General features: G+C 37.4%; 1 protein-coding gene across 1 annotated transcript in view; it reads right to left on the bottom strand.

The window, feature by feature from the left end:
- LOC126442682 (uncharacterized) overlaps nt 1-10,973 on the bottom strand; it is a 363,661-nt gene extending 352,688 nt beyond the window's left edge. The window contains exon 1 of the mRNA XM_050090736.1: nt 10,936-10,973. The gene's annotated coding sequence lies outside the window, so the exon portion shown is untranslated. The remainder of the gene's footprint in view (nt 1-10,935) is intronic.
- Between the last annotated feature and the right edge of the window lie 7,441 nt (nt 10,974-18,414).

Raw genomic sequence — 18,414 nt, 5'->3', positions numbered from 1 at the left:
TCTAGCATTTGTAGACGTAGAGAAACCTTTTGACAATGTTGACTTGAATACTCTCTATCAAATTCTGAAGGTTGCGGAGGTCAAACACAGGGAAAAAAAGGCTATTTACAATTTGTACAGTAACCAGATGGCAGTTATAAGAGTCAAAGGGCATGAAAGGGAAAGAGCTGCTGCGAAGGGAGTGAGACAGGGTTGTAGCCTATCCCTGATGGTATTGAATCTGTATACTGAGCAAGCAGTTCAGAAAACAAAAGAAAAATTTGAAGCAGAAATTGAAATCCATGGAGAAGAAATAAAAACTTTGAGGTTCGCCGATGACATTTTAATTCTGTCAGAGACAGTGTCTTGAAAGGAGAATAGAAGATGAACATCAACAAAAGCAAAATGAGGATAATGGAATGTAGTCTAATTAAATTAGTGATGCTGAGGGATTAAGATTAGGAAATGAGACACGAAGTAGTACATGAGTTTTCCTATTTGGGGAGCAAAATAACTGATGATGGTCAAAGTAGACAGGATATAAAATGTAGGGTGGCAATGGCAAGTAATGCTTTCCTTGAGAAGACAAATTTGTTAACGTTGAGTATAGATTTAAGTGTCAGGAAGTCTTTTCTGAAAGTATTTGTGTGGAGTGCAGTCTTGTATGGAAGTGGACGACACGGACGACAAACAGTTTAAACAAGAAGAGAATAGAAGCAAACATCAAACAATGGAAAATCCAGGATGGAATGTAACAATACCAGAGAAGGAAAGTTGCTACTCACCATATAGCAGAGATGCTAAGTCGCGATAGGCACAATAAAAAGATTGACACAATTAAGGCTTTCAGGCATTAATTAAGGCCTTTGTCAGCAGTAGACACATGCACCCTTGCACGCACGCTCGCACACTCACACGATCGCAGTCTCAGAGAGCTGAGCAGTGTTGTCTCAGCTCTCTGCATGTACGTGTGTGTGTGTGTGTGTGTGTGTGTGTGTGTGTGTGTGTGCGTGTGTGTGTGTGTGCAAGAGAATAGAAGCTTTTGAAATGTGGTGCTGCTGAAGATTAGATGGGTAGATCATGTAACTAATGAGGAGGTACTGAATAGAATTGGGGAGATGAATTTATGGCACAACTTGACTAGAAGAAGGGAACGGTCGGTATGACATGTTCTAAGGCATCAATGGATCCCCAATTTAGTATAGGAGGGCTGGGTGGAGGGTAAAAGTCAAAGAGGGAGACCACGCAGATTCAGAAGGACGTAGACTGCAGTACATACTTTGAGATGAAGAAACTTGCACAGGATAGGGTAGTATGGAGAGTTGCATGAAACCAGTCTCTGGACTGAAAACAACAACAGCCTAGGAAGGTTAGAGACTTTAAATAGGTAAATTGGATAGGTTATATTCAGTTGTAGTACGAACTGAAGTGCAGTGGCAGAAAGGACAGGACTTCTGGTCAAGCCAGTACAGGATTATCAGCAAAAAATCAAATAGGGGTCATGCAGGGAGAGCCCTAGTAATGAGCAAGAAAATAGGCACTTGAGTAAGCTATTGTCAACAGCAATGTCACTGAATTACCATAGCTGAAATAGGCATGAAGAAAATACAACAGTGGTAGATATTTGTATGGCAACCAGACCAGCAGAAGAATGGAACAGGAAAAAGTTTGATGAGTAATTATTCAATAGCTAAGGAAGATGACAGCCAATTCTAGAAGGTAATTAAATTCAATAGTAGGAATAGGATGTAAGATAGTTAATGGCACAAATTACTGAAAGGGTGAAGCCGCCAGGTAGAATTTTGCACATTGCATGAATTAGTCACTGCAAACACTTTTTTCAAGTATCATGAAAGAAGCTTGTGTATGTGGAATAACATGGAGAAACCAAAAGGTTTCAAACAGATTATGTAATGTCAAAAATAAAGATTTCGAAGCAGGAATGTAAACTACAAAACATTTCCAGTGCTAGATGTGGACTCTGGCTAGAGTTGCTTTTATTAACTGCAGAGTAACGTTGAAGAAATGGTAAAAGTAGAATTTAAGTACATGGGATTTGGATAAACTTACATGAACCGAAACTCATTGATGGTTTGAAAATGAGCATGAGGCAACAAGTGATAAATAGAGGGTAAGTATACACTGGGTGATGAATAGGCAGCTTTGAGATGAAACAGTGAAGGCAGGAGGAAACATAAGTAAAAAGTAAGGCCTAGTAGGAATACCTTCACAACTCATGAGATACTGAATTTAATTGACGAGAATAGAAAATACAAACATGTAACTATTTAAGCAGACAACAGGGAATACAGACATTACTGGAATGATGTTGACAGAACATGCAATATGGCTAAACAAGAATGGTTGTAAGGCAAAGGGGAACAAACTTGCGCAAGAAAGGGGAAAGGAAGTAGTTGTCGACAAGACTGGTAATATCATAATATGACCAGAATTTGATACAGCACTAAATGAGCGAAGTAGTAACAAGGCCATTGCAGTTGATGACATTCCCTCAGAATTATTGGGATACATGGAAAAGCCATCCATGACAAAATTATTCCACTTTTGTGCAAGATATGAGATAGTTTATGTACAGTCATACATCAACCAGAATGTAATAATTCAAATTTGAAGAAAGGCAGGTGCTAACAGGTGTGAATATTATCAGATTAATATGACATGCTTGCAAGAATGGAAAAGCTTTTAGAGGGTTAACCTTACATAAGATCACTTTGGGTACCAGAAACATGTAACACAAGGCAATACTGCTACTATGGCTTACCTTAGAAGATGAGTTAAATGAAAAGAAAATTGTGTTTACAGCTTTTGCAGATTTACTGAAATGCTTTTGAAAATGTGGAGTTGACTGCACTCTTTGGAATTTGGGCAGCAGCAGAATAAATAGACAGGAAACAAAAGTTTGTTTGCAACTTTCACAGAAACCAGGCACCAGTTGTAAGACTTTAAAGACATGAAAGGGAAGCATTGAGTAGGAAATGAGACAGGCTTGTAGCCTACATCTGATATGCACTCTGTACGACGAAGACACGAAGGAAATCTGGAAAAAAGTAAAGCAAACTGTGTGTTTACCAATGACAATGTAATTCTATCAAACAAAACAGGCATCTTGAAACTGTCAATGAAGGGATGTGTGGGAGGTAAAACTCTGAAGAGTAAAATTGGATATCATCACTAAAGGAGATTGTGTGAGAAACATCAATAAAAGCAATGGAATCTAGCTGAAATAAATCAGGCTATGTTGAGTTTCAACTAGAAAATGAGACACTAAAAGAAGCAGCCAACTTTCGCTATTTGGGCACCAAAGTAACTGACAATGGCTGAAGTAAGTAAGAAATAAAGTGAAGACTAGGAATATCAAGGAACATGTGCCTAATAAAGAGGACCGTTCACATCTAATATAAATTTAAGTGTTAGGAAGTCTTTTCTGAAGATATTTGCATTGCAGCCCTGTATGGAAGTCAAACATAGATGATAGGCAATTCAGACAAGAAGAGAATGGAAGCATCTGAAATGTGATACAGAAGAATGCTGAGGATTTGATAGGTAAACGAAACAACAAATGAGGGAGGAACATAGGGACCAATTTCACTAACACAAAGAACCTGTTAATAGCACAAATTCTGGGCTTTTAGGGATAGTGAAGTTGGTAATGGAGGGATATGTGAGGGTAAAAAGTGTAGAGGGATGCTATGGCTTGAAGACTAGAAGCAAGTTCAAATGGATGTTGGAGGTGACAGTCATCAGAGATTAAGAGGTTTGTGGAGGGTAGTCTAGCATGGGCAAGTGCATAAAGCCAATCTATATTATATTCACCAAAATTGAGCCATAGCATAACACTGCTTAATTTCATACAGTCACACAAATTCTAGAATTACCTGTTGATTCACTTGCTCATACATTTAAAAAATCTGCCAGGAGTTCTTTTGAGAAGACAATTTTAGATATATTACAAAAAATTGTCACATATTTTAAGTCTATGACACTTCTAAAGAATAAATGACTCATTCTTTTCAGAGTGGCCTTCTCAGTGACAGTCAGTAAGGTGCATTTCAATGGTAGTGATCTAAAAGTTATATGAATGATCAGTGACAAGAAATTTGAAAATTTATTAGCATCTTGCACTTCATTTTCCTATGCTGCTACTTTGAATCATATTTCCTACTCCCATAATCTTTATTTACTCATCGGTAACTATTTTATACGAAATGCACTTCATCATATAAAAAAACAATAGTGTAGTGAAATCAGTGGGTACAACCAGAATCTTTAATATTGAAATCAACAATACCCACACCATACAACTAATTGTAACATGGATTTTCTATTAGCCAATCACACAGTTTTATTTCGAAATTTTAAAATGATGTGGATGAAGCAGGGAGGGAATAATAAAACTTTTGAGGTCATTCACTTTGCGAGAGTTTCCTGTTCTAGCTAGCCCATGCCTTGGGATGTGGATGTTTGCATTACTTACAGTATCTTGATTGTGAAATGTGTCCTGGCAACACATTCCTTACCATTCTTCCCGATGGCAACAGCAGAGTCATAGAGATATCAAAAACTATTAGTATTCTAAGCCTGGTAAACAAATACAGGCACCATTATATGTTATGCCTAACATATTCCACAGATTTTTTTTATGCCACTGATATCAACAGAATACACAGGTATCTGACAAAGGAACCAAAATATGACATACAGAGTGTGTTACAACCAAACACTACTCTCAGTTTACACATAAGGTACAACAATCTTGAGGCCTTTTCTTCCAGATTTGGTTGTTGTGTTTTTCCCAGTTCACTTTCCCATCAACATGAAATTTGGCACATTTACTTTCTATACTGACTCACAGACATGTACAATGAAGGAGTGTTAAAAATTGAGATTCTGGACAAAGCCCTTCTTCTGAAATAGAAAACACACACACACACACACACACACACACACACACACACACACACACACACACACTGTCTCTAAGAACTGAGACATGACCATCTGCTTTTGGCATGAGCAACAATCTGTTAGGGTGGGTTGTGAGGTGTGAGGTGGCACGGGCCAGGGAGAGAGGGATAGCAATGTAAAGGTGAGAGGAGGGGTGGGGGAAGATAACGTGTTCTCTGTGACACCATGCAAGGATGTGGCAGAGATAGTATGGGTTGCTAACGGCAGTTTTGGGAAGCTGTACTGTGGGAGGGGAAGGGGAGGAGAGGAGAGAAACAGAGAAAGGGAAAATAATAAGTGCACAGTGCACTGGGAGGGTGTGTGTGTGTGTGTGTGTGTGTGTGTGTGTGTGTGTGTGTGTGTGTGTTTGGGTTTTTAATTGTATTTTCGTGTTAGTGGTCATGTTTACATAATGACGTCATAGGCGCCATATTGGAGTCGTAGTGTATGGTTGCTTCTGCCATATTTGTGATGTCATGGATCAAAGTAGATGGGTGTAATTGGACACTTCTGTATTTGTGACTGACAAGACAAGGCATGGGAGATTTGTTTCTGGGATAATGCTTGAAAGGAAACTTTAGGCTGTGCAGGCCTCAGTGTGACCCTTAGTATATTCCTTGCAACCACATTCTTTCCCAATATTCTTAGCTGGTGGAGTCTCCTTACATTTCCTTTCCCCATAACACACTGTATCAGAAAAAATTTACCTTGCACTCCAAATTCTTTCATTACCACCACTACTAGCACCACTAGTGGTATCAACTGCAGTAGTAGAAGTACTGCCAGTATTAACTTTTAGTTCATAGTATTATTCACTGACATTGCTTATTGAGACACCCAAATCATTGTAATACTATTTGTCATATCAAAACTTAGTTTCAGGAAAATATGATACAAAAATGGTACAGTATTTGTGAAACTGTGGTCCAATTTAATAGAGGGCCTGATGGAACTAATCACATCAGGTTCAATAAACAAACCAGTAAGATCATAAAAATGTCATCAATGAATCTTGATCTGGTGAAGGGTGTGTGATTCTGGATGGTTAGAAAGGAATCGTCTACGAGGCATATGAATGAACTGGCAGAACATGGCGCCATACAAATGCCCTTTGATGTGCTGTAGATTTGTTTGTAGGTGGGGCCTTCAATGGAGAATTGTGCGTGAGAATCTAGTTGGTCATGGCGACCAGGAAGGGGCTGTAGGTTAGGAGAGAGTCAGACACTAGGAAAGGTACTGTTCAATAACAGAAAGCCATGGGTGTTGGGGGATGTAATCTTAGAGGGTGATAGCACTGACAATGATGAGCAGCGTGCCAAATGGTAAAGGAGCAGGAACTGTGAAGCTCAGTGAAGGAAATGATTGGTGTCTTGTGGCAGGGTAGGTTGAAGATGAGCAAAGATTCCATCTTTGGGAGCACATTAAAAAAAACGCACACACATAACAAGCTTTTCTAAATTGTGCAAATGGAAACTCATCGTACAACATATCAGTCATCCCCATAAGCCTCAACGTTCACTAGTCTGTATGCTCCACCACACCTATTCCCTACCTTGCTCTCATTCTAGCACTGCACACACCTATCCCGCAACTCCATCCCCTCCCCCCCACCCCCCATGCCCCACACAGCCTCCCAACACTGCACCTAGCAACCCTATTCTGTCCGCCCCATGTCCTTGACCAATACCACAGGCAGCACAGCATCACCTCCACCCCTACCCTGCTATCCCTCATTTCCCACCCCACAGCACCTCTTTACCTGTCACTCCAACAGATTTCTACTCACATTAGATGTGTTCATGGCCTAGTGTTGTTCTGTATTTCATATGAATTACTTTGTCCAAAAGCTTAAATATTTAGCAGTCAATTTATTCTACCTACCTGCAACCTAAGGTCTCCTCACTGTGTTGAGTTGGAACGCATGCTTTGTATATCATTACTCTATCCTGACATTTCCCGTGTTTGATTTTAATTTCTCTGTTCTTTGGAAAACACAACTGAAGCAACTGAGTTTTGCTTGTCACCATTGGTCCAGTTCAGATACAACCTCACATGAAAAGCTTGAACAGCAATTGCTCAGTTACACAGCTTTGAGCTAATGGAAAAACAGATACATTTACAATACAGATGTAACACATGATATGAAGGTGCAATATAGTCCTCACTTCCATAGTTATTCCAAAAAGAAGTGATAAGAGGATGGTACAGCAAAGGCATGTGTGCTATATCTACAACTACTTTCCTTTACCAACTGCTGACATTTTGATATCAATGCACAAACTACAATACCACTAGAAGAATGAACAACCTGAATATGAGCATGACACTACACACACCGAGTTCATAGAAAGAAAGGTAAGTGATAAATTCGAAGCACAAAGGTTTTCTTCTTTGGGGGGGGGGGGGGGGGGGGGGGAGGGAGGAAGGTCCTACTTAACGCAGACTTTGGCAGCTCACGCTAACAAAAACCTGGCAAGGCTACTTTTATAATATGACATTGTCTAGCACGAGTGTACATTTGTGTTTTCACAGCTTCTAGAGAAACTCTCAAGCTGAATGATTCAGAGCAGATGACATCTTTACAGTGTCACAGGAGTGTTTTGATCTAGCTACATGAAACAAATTACAGCGCTTTGATGAAGAAAGAAATAAAGGATATATTTTCAAAACCAGCTCGATGAGGAGTGAATTTTCCATAAAATGTTGATGGCCACACACTGGAAAATTGAAAATCCTGCTTATCTCAGAAAAAATGAATCAAGGAGTGAGTTCTAACAGTAACTTCAGCATGTTTTAATTTGCCTGAAGCTGACAGTGAAATTCTGCTATAATTACTTCTTTTATGATCACCAAACCAGTAAGCATATGTTGTATGTTACAGACGTGTCATACTTGAGCCCACACAGTTTAACTCTGTGATTATATTCAGATTTAAGTAATTTATTTGATACTAAATATTTAGAGTGGTAATGTGAAGATCTACTGGTTAAAGAGCACTGCAAACATTCCAACATTCTGTAGTTAAAACTATAACACTCCTTTTTTCCTTTTAGTTTCAGCATTACCACCATTTCTTTTTAGGGTTGTACATTACACTACCAACTGCTGTTTCATTTGATAGTATTTAAGCTCCTCAAAGGATTTCAACAACTCTTGGTCCCCTACCATTTCCCTATATTTAATAGATTCTGAATACCTACTGACAAAACAAAAACAGATCAAGAACTGTAGTATTGCTAACAATAACTTTGAGGATATAAAACCAATTAGATGAACAATAGCAAAAATTATACACCAGGAAAGGGATATTGTAGGTCGTGAGTTTAGACTTCTCCATCAGGCACCATGACGAATAGACTGCCAAATATTGTCTTTACAATAAATCCACATATATATATTCCTCTTGTCTGAGAAAGCAACTCTGGTCAACTTAAAAATTGACCACAAATATAGCATATGATCAATTCGTCCAGCAAACCATACAACTGATCTACAGTAGTATCTAAATCATCTGCACTCTAGCAAGTGGAGTCCACTCGTATATTACATTATCATATCCATTAATAATGCCTCTTTCTAAAAAAGGAAGAGATCTAGACATTAACAACACACCGAACTAAATCTCAAAGCAGAAAATTAATTTGTAACAAGTGATTGCTAATGTCACAACTCAAGAACATTTGACAATTTCCTAGTAGACAGCAAACATGTGATCATTGACTACTGGGATGCCAACATCACACTAGCAATAAGCTGCTGAAATTTTGAAACATATTAAATATTAAAGAGCAGCATCATATACTACAAGACACCAATCCATTGAAAATATGTTGCACAGCCAACACTCACAACTTCGTTTGGTCAAGAAGCAAAACCAACAGCCAATACCAAATTTTTCATCTGACAAACAACAGGACATGTAATCTGCTTGTTTACACACCACACTGCACAAAGAAATTAATGAAACAATGGTAAAAAATACAAAAAGCTATTTACCAAGGATTCTGGTTCAGCATATATTTCATTCTTCTCTTTTTTCACCCAACTAGTCCCCTTGCAGTCCATGATTGCCCTCCTAAACCACTGAAAAACAAGAAAGCCAAAGTTATATGTTTACATTGTTATTATTCAACATAGTACACAGGCAGTATTTTCTGGCTGCAGCAAATGAGTCGATGCATATGAAAAATTTAAAAATGGCTGAGGGACAAAGAACCTGACAAAATGAACTGATTTACAACTTGCTGGTTATGAGGACTCTGAATCCTCAGTGTCATTAATGGTAAACAAAACTCAATGTGGGAGAAAACGAAAATCCCCACACAATGGAAACAAATGACTTTCAGTTACTGTTGTTACTTAGTAGCATTTGCTTGTGGTAATCAGTCTTTTTCTGAATATGGTAGCTGACTTTCTTTTTCCACATAAATTTCTAAGTGTCATGTGAAGCAACTAAGATAAAGTTAATTTACCAGACAAATCTACTTACTGTAGACAATTTTACATATGAAGAATAAAAGAGTAAAATGAGTCTTGAGCTATATTGAAGCCTGTTAATGTATCCTGCAAATTCCTTAATATATAAAATAATGTAAGAGTTTTATAATTATGTTCTTAACAACATATGCAAGAACAGAAAAGAATTATTTCTCAATCATACTGGCTGCATTTTCAATCAATCTATAAATCCATATTTGCTCATGGTATTCAGAAAAGCAGAACATGAAAATCCACCCATAGAGACAGAACTTTCTTTTTTTTCAGTCAGTTTAATATGTATTTTTAACAACTGTTTCCTTATACAGTAATCTATATTCAACGTTATCAACTCAATATAGAGCAATGCTGCAATCTTTACCCAGTCACTAAAAAACACACACTGCTGCCTGCACGTTGCATAGAAAATTAATGATTATTGACTGTCAAGATTTAACAACGATTAAATTCCTCTAACAAGACTTAGTGAAATTACTTTCTCATAAGCGTATCCATGACAATGTTCTGTGGTTTTCGGATGCTTTTGTCGGTGGCAATTACACATACCCATTAGGCCTTACAGAGTCAATTACATTCCCATATCCTTCCATAGATTGAAACGTGCACATTACTACAAACAGCAGTTAACACTATTTACTAAACTATGGAGGACATAGGCACATTGAAAATCCATGGAAAACGCTACACAATGAATTCCCTCTACATCATTCAGTTTCATACCAACATAACCAATCCCTGATACTCTGTATTAACGTATGCTAACGAATCTGATGTATCGGCAGTACAACTGTTTGCGCTACAACCCGGGCGAACTACAGATCAGATTACCGTGAACTCTTACTGTCCCTATGCCTTCCTTCACAAATATTGTTACCGAACTTCGCATGCACAACACAAGTAAATATAACAATATGAATGCAGCGTGTGTGTGAACTTCATGAGGGCCTTTCTTCGTCCATGACAAAGTATTTCACAAAGACCTTCACTTTCTCTAACCATCACAGCATATAGACACTTTTCCCGTAATTACAGACAACACATCAAAATATCTGGCGGTTCTTTTGCTAAATCACGGGAAACATTTAGCAATTTTATAGGACAGTACGAAAACAGCAAGCACATTACATACCCACGCGTCGATCTGGTATTCTTCGTAATTGCCGAACAGCACAGGTACGTAATGTGCGCTAATATGTTTGTCTAAACACTTGTCACCTCCTGCTCGCAATGCGGAAACAAAAGCTCACTGAAAATAACAACCTGAAATAATTACTTACGAAATTCTAAGGCTATCTCAAACCATAACCAGAAGCGCCAAGGATGATACAAGAATTAAATGTGGAACAAACTTATCGTTCAAATGTGCCCAATAAATGAAATTAAACTAATATAATAATTGTACGAACAGTTACTATAGCATCATTACAAGGCATTGGAAAAATTCCTTCATTCGAGGCAGTTAGCTGTAATGATAATTAAGTATTGACGTAGTACCACACTCAATATGTGTCTTTCCGTGATTTCCTGTCTCCACCATCAAATCGCTTGCATATTACACAGAAAACGCAACACAATACCGTACATACGCATGACACGAACTACTAAACTCTACAGTCATCTGCTGCTGTGGTCAAAGTCAATCAATGCGGAAGAAGGAACCTACCAAGGAGGTCGTTCTAAAAATCTTGGAATCAGAGCTGCGTATCTGCTAGGAAAAAAAATTAAAGTCGTTTGTTGGTTAATTTGGGGGAGGGGACCAAACAGTGAGGTCATCGGTCCCGTTACTGAAGGAAGTCGGCCGCGCCTTTTCAAAAGAAATGTCCTGGCATTCGCGTGAAGCGATTTAGGGAAGTCACTGAAAACCCAATCAGGAAGCCTGGACTCGGGTTTGAACCGTGGTCCTCCGGAATGCGAGTACATTGTGCTATAACTGCGCCACCTCGCTGTTTCATGAAAGTCGTACGGGAAACTATGCGCTTTTTATTAATTTTTTTCATAGTTGCAGGTATGGTTTCGAAATCTACAAATAATTCTACAGTATTTATGGATACTATGGTCACACAAATTAAAAAAAACAAAAACATTGTTCACCCAATCGGCTACATGACAAAGCTTCAACTAAAACAATATTGCGAAAAATATATGCTGTACTTACTAAATTTTAAAAATAATAGTATTAACGAAAACAGAGACCTCATGGCTTGAAGTGTAATGTGGAATGTATGATTTGTCAGCTTAATACTGTCTTAAGGAACCATCCACCAGATTTTAAACAAATTTAAATAAAGCAATGCTTTATACATCTTTAACATTCCGAGAATCCCTCATCCCTAACTTCAGAGCATATCAACATGAACAAAAGTGCATGTCTGAGAGTTTTCTTAAGTTAATAGTGCTGTACGTGAAATAGTTTGTAGTAAATCTTCGTTCATGATTTAAGCCCAGTGCACATGTGCAACTAATATGACACCCCAGGTGATGGAATACTGGAATGACACCACAGTTAAATGAGTAAAGACACAGTTTTCAGTTACATCACAAAAATTAAGCAACATTTATCTTGCGACATAAGGTTCAACTCGATTCTACTTTGTGACTCCACTTACCATTCCCACCAGTGAATTGCGTCATTTGGCTGCGTCCTTTTGACTGAATTTCAAAGCACCATCACTGTAATTTGGTTTTCATTTCATAAAATTGTCTTGTGTGTGATTCGCATTCTGGAGTACCAAAAACGTTTAAAGACCTGTTGTTAGCAGCATTATTACAGATCCTTAGCTGTAGGGGACGTTCTTTTTCTGGAAGTACAAGAACCATCACCAGAAATACAGAAATTTAGACAAATAGGTTGCTTAAATTATAGATGGCTGAGCCTGAAAATATTGGCAGTGAGATTTCTGGGGAAAATTTAAGAATATATTGAAAGAATAGGGTAACGAGAAATTCGTTGCAATAGACAAAAAACTCAAAGCCACCATGATGGCAATTGAAGCTACATGTGAGAATGTTTCACTTCAATGACAGTTTTCAAATCATACTGTACTCATTGGGGGAACTTTAGTAATTCAACAATCAATTAGGAAAATTACAGTTTTGTTAGTGATGGGTGTGGTAAGACACCCTGTGAGACATTACTAAATGGCTTCTCTGAAAACTACCTAGAACACACAGTTAGGAACCTCTCTCATGATGAAAATATATTGTTTCTAATGGCAACAACAAACAGACCTGACCTCTTTGAGGATGTCCATATCAGTGAACATGATATGGTTGCGACAGCAATGACTTTTTTTAATTTATTATTATTTTTGAATTTATCTGTTGTTCCAGTGATCCCTGTTGTGACACTACCACAGGACATGGAATGTGTCAATTTTATAAGCTTTTGGCCAGAATTTATGGTAATAAACAAAACAAAACAAAAACAGTGAACAGTCACTTAGGTCCCACTACAAAATAATACATTTTAGAGATAGAGATTACAAATGAAAAACAGTAAACATTAACTTAAGTCCTACTACAAAAAATACATTTTAGAGACAGATAAAGATTACAAAATAATCAGTGTTACAGAGAAATAGATATTACAAAATATATGTTTGCAATAAAAATATTCGGTATTACAAATACAAATTTGGGCATACATTTGCAATTTACAGTACAAGAAATGTTAAACACTGTAGTTCAATGACGCTTCTATTGTATAAAATGATCCTTGCAATAGGAACTGCCTTAAGGTTTTTTGAACAAGAGATCTTCATCTACCAAACACTTAATTCTTGAAGGGAGGGCATTAAAAAATCTTACAGCAACTGAAATGGACTCTGCTCTGCACCATACTTAGATTTAGCTGTTCATAGTGGATATCATGCTTCTTTCTAGTATTGTGACTGTGATATGCACTATTGAGCTTAACAGAGTACTAACAAAGTAGAAAGAATAACTTAAACAAGCATATATATACACTGCTTGTGTCTGTGTATATGTGGATGGATATGTTTGTGTGTGTGTGTGCGCGAGTGTATACCTGTCGTTTTCCCCCCCTAAGGTAAGTCTTTCTGCTCCCGGGATTGAAGTGACTCCTTACCCTCTCCCTTAAAACCCACATCCTTTGGTATTTCCATCTCCTTCCCTCTTTCCTGATGAAGCAACCGTTTGTTGCGAAAGCTTGAATTTTGTGTGTATGTTTGTGTTTGTTTGTGTGTCTATCGACCTGCCAGCACTTTCGTTTGGTAAGTCACATCATCTTTGTTTTTAGATATATTTTTCCCACGTGGAATGTTTCCCTCTATTATATATATATATATATATATATATATATATATATATATATATATATATATATATATATATATATATATCTGTGTGTGGGTGTGGGTGTTCAGTAAACTAGATAAAAAATCAATAGTGTCATATCTCAATGAGGAACTGAAAGTTTAAGCACAGGGCAGCAGCATGTAGAGGAACACTGGCCCAAGTTTAAAAGAATAGCTGAGCACGCACTGGATAGATATGTACCCAATAGAACAGTTTATAATAGGAGGCACTCTCTACAGTATACAGTTACTGTAAAGAAACTGCTAAACAAACAGAGACTACTGTGTAATAGATGTAAAACAAAGCATAGAGCTGTAGCTAGAGAATTGCCGAATAAAACGCATTTGTCTGTCAAGAGATCAATGTGTGAGGCTTTCAATTGCTGCCGTAGCAGAACATTGTCAAGTGTTCTGTCAGCTGCCCACGTCGAATATCGATGCTGTGACTCTGAAGTGGAGCTGTGAAGGAATAAACATAGCTGAACCCAGACCAGGCAGATCTCACGTACTGATGGGCAGGAATTGCCAGGCATTGTTGTCAAATAATATTTCACATAACCCAAAGCAATTCTGGTGGTATGTAAAGGCTGTTAGTGGCACAAAAGTTAGTGTCCAGTCCCTAGTGAATGAAACAAGAACTGAAACAGAGAGTAGCAAACCAAATTCTGAAATGCTTAACTTTGTTTTCAGATTTTCCATTGCAAAGAAAAACCAAGGAGAAATGCCCCAACTTACTCCTCATATCACTGGAAAGATGAGGGAATAAGTACTAGTGTCAGTGGTGCTAATAAACAGCTGAAATAGTTATACTTGAATAAAGCTCGAGGGGCCAATGGAATCCCTGCCAGATTCTATACCGAATTTACAGCTGAGTTAGCCCCACTTCTAACTAAAATCTGTTGCAGATGCCTCAAACAAAACATGGTGCTTTAATAGTTGGAAGAAAGCACAGGACACACCCTCTATAAGAGGCTGGTAGAAGTGAACCAGAAAATTACAGTCTCCAGTATCCTTGACATCGATTTGTTGTAGAATTTTAGAACATATTTTGAGCTCAAACAGGATGAGGTGTCTCTAACAGAATTACCTCCTCCATGCCAGCCAGCAACGATTCCAAAAATATCAGTCATGTGAAACCCAACTCATTCTTTTCTCACATGACATACTAAAATCTTTGAATCAAGGCAGTCAGGTAGATGCAGTATTTATTGATTTTCGAAAAGCATCAGACTCAGTACTGCACCTGTGCTTGTTATCAAAAGTACGTTTGTATGGGGTAAAAATTGAATTTTGCAACTGGATTGAAGAATTTTTGGTAGGGAGCGTGCAGCATGTTATTTGGATGGAGAGTCGTCGTTACGTGTAGTAATAACTTCACATGTGCCCCAGGAAAGTGTGTTAGGAACTTGCTGTTCATAGCGTATATCAATGACCTTACAGACAATATTAAAAGTAACTTCAGACTTTTTTCAGATGATGCAGTTATCCATAATGAAGTACTGCCTGAAAGAAGCTGCGTAAATTTTCAGTCAGATCGTCATAAGATTTCAAAGGCATGTAATAACTGACGACTTGCTTTAAATGATCAGAAACATAAAACTGTGCACTTCAACATGAAAAAGCGTAATATCCTATGACTATAATACCAGTGAGTCACAGTTAGAATAGGCAAACCATAAAAATACCTGGGTGTAACACTTTGTAGCGATGTGAGATGGCTTAGTCGTTGGGAAACCAGAGGGTAGACTACAGTTTATTAGTAGAATACTGGGGAAGTGCAATCAGTCTACAAATGAAATTGCTTACAAATCAGTCATGTGATCGGTTCTAGCATATTGGTCAAGTGTGTGGGACCCATACCAGATAGGACTAACAGGAGATATTGGAAGTACACAGAAAACAGCAGCACAAATCGTCACAGGTTTGTTTGATCTTTGTGAAAGTTTCACAGAAATACTGAAGAAGCTGAACTGCACAATTTGAAGATAGACATAAACTATCCTGAAAAAGGCTACTAACAAAGTGTCATGAACCGACTTTGAATGATGACTCTGTGAATACATTACAACCCCTTATGCATCGCTCACATAGGTATACTGAGGGCAAGATTACAATAATTACAGCACACGCAGAGGCGTTAAAAGTCAAGCTTCTCATGATTCATGGGAACGAAATGGGAAGAAACACTAATAACTGGTATTTGGACATACCCTGTGCCACTGACTTCAGGCTGCCTTACAGAGCATAGATGTAGATGTAGGTACACAGGAACTGTCTCCAGTTGTCATTTAGTTGTGCCAAAAGCTAAAATAAGAATTAATCACTATGTCTAAATCAATTAACATAAGAAATTGTTAAAATCTCAGAAGAGTGGCGTGTGTACAGATTTATCTGGCACCTAAATAGATTGTTTTCTGAAAATGTTTGGCACTACATGAAAAAAATTATACTTTAGAAACCTGTTATTTTATTTTATGTGTGTTTACAAAAGCTGCTCACGGAAATTAGTAGGTTTGGTACAAGGTGAGTACACAGCAATTCTTACAACATGATCTGTGTGTTCTTAGTTAAATTATTTCAATAGAAGCATATATCAATTTCCTACTTTCGAAGCTGTTCATAGTCAAAGTTTTTGAGATAGCAGATATGAGCACAAATGGTTAATATATGTGGTGGAAATGTATCGTATCCATGCTGTCTGGTACATGGGTAGGTTCTGGTTGTGTGTAAATATGTGAAATTGAGTAATTAGTGGAAGGCAATTTGTAGTTTTACTGCAGCTCATTGAATTCTACAAATGTTGAAAATCAATGCAATATTGGAAAATTCAGATCATAGTACTGGCGATATACATTTGAGCATCTATCCAGTGAATTTCAGAAAGGAAGCAACAAAGGTTACTGATGGCAATATATTTTCAACGTGACTCTAGCTTTTAATACAGCAACATGGATATTCAATGTTCAATTATATTATAGTGCACTTAAACAAAGCATAACTCCGAAATTTATTATAGAGTAACATTAATGTTTTGTCATTTTTAACTGACATTGGGTGCAAGGATGAAAAAATATTAGCTTTCAAATGTGTCTTCTGGTCATAGTAAACAGCATCCAACAGAACATGTCGGAATTAAGAAATTTGTATTTGGGGACATGATATAAATATTGGGGAGATGACAGGTAAATGCCACATGTGAAATATCGAAGTGTCCTTTGCAGTTTCACTAGAACTTATAATGCATCTTTAATATGAGTATCTGATTTTTAAATAGTGTCCAATATGCAGCTCCACAACTATGCAACATTTTTTCTTGTTATTCGAAATTGGTTCACAGATAGAAATTTTATTATGATTGCTACATCTGTAAACAGCATCCTTCATCTCATGTAAGTACCCTAAAACTGTATTTCTGAGGACACTGTAGATACACTATAACGCTGACATGCCAGTATCTATCACCTGAAGTTTCAGGCAAATTGGGTTTACATCCAAAATTTGTGTTCCTCATCTTTAAATGGAGCTTGATACATGATTCAAGAAGTACTCAAAATTTGTTTTTGTAGTTCAGAAATGATTTATAAAACAGTTTTCATGTTTGAATGGCAATACTTTTAATGGTGAATTTGTAATTTCCATTTAATTCCTGTCTGAAATCTGTTTTGGTATCCTTTGCATATTCTTTCATGTGTAATTAATTCTTGACTCAATCAATTCGAATGCCACGCTCTGTACTACTACAAACCTATCTAAATAATTTCAGTTGACACTGATGCTATATAGAAAACTGTGTAACTACGCAGAAATTGTAGCACCCCCATTACTGTGGCATCACTTAAGTGAAGCCACTTTTCACTATGTCATAAAAGAGAAAGTCGTTTTAACTATTTGTCACTACTTTCCTTCACCCACACAAATTAGTGTCAGAAGTAAATCGAGCAATTGCCATTATGGTTTCAGTGACTCTCAAGCTAGTATGCAGTATTGGTAGCTTTGATATTTATACCAGTGTATTAGGACAATATGCAGATTCAGTTTTACACCATACCAAAGATCTCTACAAAAAGTGTCGGTTTTAGTACTGTTTGTTGTGCTACAGCCACAGGAAGTGGTGTGTCTGCCAGTCCAACTGGCACTTATAAAGACTGATTTCTAAACATTATGTTGCAACCGTATAGTTGCAAATAAGTTATATTATAGCCTACTTAAAGAAAGTACTAGTTAATTTTATGTGCATTTAGAAAAACATCCTAGATATTCTTTGAAATGCAGAGAGATAGTTGTGAAAGTTTGATCACAATAATAGTGTTACTGTACTTAAGCAAAAAAATGGAAAAGAGATGTGGAGCATGATTTCATTATTGGTGAGTACCAAGTAACTTTGACAACATCATGGGTGCTTTTATTCCAAACAGCATGTGCCCTGACTGTGACTATATGGTGTGTATTTTAACAGCAATATAATATTAACTTTCTACATTTGGGGTTGCTAGCAATGGAACGTTTAACCACTGCAGTTGTGGGCATGTCATGGTTATTTTATACTGTCTATGATGTTCCATTATATGATGCACAGTTAAGATTTCTGTCTGAGTAAGTAAGTATTATTGTATAATTAATGGAAAGTGATTTGTAGTTGTACATTAGCCCACTCATT

The sequence above is a fragment of the Schistocerca serialis genome, unplaced genomic scaffold, assembly GCF_023864345.2.
Source record: "Schistocerca serialis cubense isolate TAMUIC-IGC-003099 unplaced genomic scaffold, iqSchSeri2.2 HiC_scaffold_1400, whole genome shotgun sequence".
Taxonomy (NCBI): Eukaryota; Metazoa; Arthropoda; class Insecta; order Orthoptera; family Acrididae; genus Schistocerca; species Schistocerca serialis.
The sequence above is the reverse complement of the archived record's forward strand: the minus strand, read 5'-3'. Positions and strand labels throughout refer to the sequence as shown.